At 36.9% G+C, this 3011-nt stretch overlaps 1 protein-coding gene across 2 annotated transcripts in view; it reads right to left on the reverse strand.

Moving 5' to 3' along the window:
- The window catches only part of haf (leucine-rich repeat and fibronectin type-III domain-containing protein hattifattener), a 16592-nt gene that overhangs the window by 9821 nt on the left and 3760 nt on the right, over positions 1-3011 (reverse strand). The window lies entirely within an intron of this gene.

Consider the following 3011-nt stretch of genomic DNA (forward strand, 5'->3'; position numbering starts at 1 on the left):
GTTCCCTCATTTTCAATCAATATTCAATCCAACTGGAAAATTAAAAAAAGATAAATCCAACGATAATGCTTTCTTAATACTCGATTTATCTCGAAAATGGCTGTTTTGAGGTGGAAATGGTGAAGGACTTTTTCATAGGTAATTAAATTTCCCACAAAAATGGTTCTTTGGTATTTTTTCGTAAAATGAATGAAACGGGTGTTTAGATGGATTTTTCCCCTCGTGGGTGTCTTAATACGCGTGAAAATCAAAATGTATTTATCAAAAAACATTTTTTATAAATAATTTAGCACGTTTTGTGCTAATGGTCTTAGCACGAATGCTCAGGAGACCTAATTATTGAAAAATCACGAGTCCATTGACTTTGTTGGTATAAATAGTCCGTGCTGTTCCGTATACGTCGCGTTTACAATCCGCCGAACTTTCCATATGGCCAGTAACGGTTTACGTTACTACAACTTGGCACAATATTCCGTACGTGTCTGTCTAAGGTACTGTTAGTCCTCTGGTATCCATCGCCACCAAGTAATCTATTATATCCACAGCCATATCGATGGAATCTCCTACCCTTTGCCACAACAATTCCCCCAGAGAGTGGAACACCGCGTGTCCACGGAATTACGAAATCACCACTGTTAGGCATTTTTCAAAACCCCAATACCATTTACATCTGAATTTTCTCTCCCTGATTTACACTTTGATCTACTCTTTGATTTACTCAACGAAAAACCCAACCCAGTTGATTTTTTAAATCACTCCCAACAACCTCGGAATTCCCGATTTTTCCCCCAAGAATTTCACTGGTAATTCCTATATTTTTAATTATTTATTTTAATTCAGCAATTTAATGAGTTATTGCAATCGATTTTATAAATCGTGTCTCAAAAATTAGCAAAGAATTTTAAAAAATAAGAAGATATCGGTATTGACTTCTGAAACCTTTTTGATGTTCATAACATTTTCTCTACAATCTCCCAGAACTAATCTTTGAAACTTGATAAATTTTTTATCCAACAGTCGGATTTTTTGCTTCTTTCGTCGTACACCTCATAGCAGAAAGTGAGCGTGATTCCATCAATAGACTGATCCCAATAATAGTCTCACTTGTGCGCATACACGAGCTGTAAAAAAGGCATTCTCCACCGTTCATACAAGGTATTCGCCAACTTTCATTTTAAACATTTCTCAGTTACACAGTTGTGGTGCAAAAGGAGACCGAGATGCTTGTATGAATCGGTCCCGAGGCGACGCGCATTTTCATACGATTCCTTTCCATCTCGCGGGTTTCCAGCCCACCCAGCCTTTCTTCCTGCCACCCCTGCCACCCCTACCACCCCTGCCACTGGGCCCCTGGGCCCCTGGGCACCTAGGCCCCTAGCCCCCCCCCCCAACTTCCACAAAAAAAAATTCTTTCTCAATAGGGGAGATTTTAAGACTTATTATTCGATAATTCTCCGTGAGTTCCATTTGGTTACACATGGTCGAATCTCGCTTTTCACTTTGAATCTTCGATACAACTGTGTTTATCCTTTTGTGAATGCAGTTTCCGTGGCGAACCACCCCCTCTGCACCTCCCGTCGTCATCAGGTGCATTTCACCGCTAGACATAATACGATAGATCCTTCCGTCTTGATCGCTGCAAGTAGACCGGACACGCAGGTCAGTCGGACGTTTATTAAACTTAAATCTCTAATTATTTTTTCTATCCACTTGTTGGTCTTCCAAGGGAATATTATTAACCAAATATTTAGTTAATAAAATAACGGTATCCGTTATTCCGCGGGGAATCGGAGAATTAACTCGGAATTTTACCGTGGGTTGCAGAAATTGCGGGAATTTAGAGGAATTTAAATTTTTGGATTAGTTTTGGAGATGTTTTGAGAGCTGAATCGTGAGGGGTTTTAAATCGTGTTTAAATTAAATTTTAGGTCTTTTTTATTCGAATAATGGGGAAATTGTTGATTTTTCCACTGAAAATTTCGGGGAAAACTGAAAATTTCCGTATTTATGTTCCATCGATTGTTCAATGAAGTTATGAAATTTTCATTTCTCCCCTTTTCTCCATTTTTCATTAATTTTTCCATAACAAATTTTCCCAATCCACGACAGTATGAATTATCATAAAAAAAATGTCGTAAAACTCCATTACAATTACCGAATGCAATAATAATTTAATGAAAACAATAAAAACAATTTTGAGTCCGTCAGCAGTTTCATTCTTTCTTGCAATTTGGTCAGGTCTCACATAAATAACCTTTCGGTAAACTTCCTGGTTTGAAAAGGTCTTAAACCCCGAAAGAAGCCACATCCCACGTCTTAACGGATTTTGGGCCATCACCCGAGTATCTCGCTATCGCATTTGTCCCCGATAATAATATTTATTATTTAGGATGCAATTAACGTCAGCCAGCCTGAAAATACTCGAAATCCGGGGATTACATATACCAGGGGCACTCCTACGGGTGTTGAATACCAGAATTCCCAGACTTTCAAATGAAAATTCCCTCCCGTTTTTCCCATCTAATCACCGGATTATCTCCCAAATAATTACAGTGATATCCTAGAAATTAGTGTAGAAAAATTTCGTCTCTCCACCACCTCCCAGATTTTACCCCAATCAATCAATGACTATTCTAATTTTTTCTAGGGACTTATCCTCACTATCTTCTCATTTTTACGTTTTTTAAAAATTTCTTAAAACAAAAATAAAATACAAATATGATGAAATAATAAAAAATAATAATGATAAAATTCCGTGCACTGAGATAAATATTCAATAAAAATTACCTGTATTTTCCGTAATTCTGTCACGTAATTTTTATCTAAAGTCATGGAATTTTTTTCTGTGCTCCGTAATTTTTATCTGAATTATCGGTGAAAAATAACAATAATAAATAACCGTCACTTAAATTTTTCGAATCAACTCCGTAATCGGTAAGTGAACTGAAATTTCCGTAATTTTTACTAAATATTTCTCTCCGTGTGTCAAAATTGCCCCATAAAATAGTCCT

Source organism: Fopius arisanus, unplaced genomic scaffold (assembly GCF_000806365.1).
Source record: "Fopius arisanus strain USDA-PBARC FA_bdor unplaced genomic scaffold, ASM80636v1 scaffold00005, whole genome shotgun sequence".
NCBI classification, from domain to species: Eukaryota; Metazoa; Arthropoda; class Insecta; order Hymenoptera; family Braconidae; genus Fopius; species Fopius arisanus.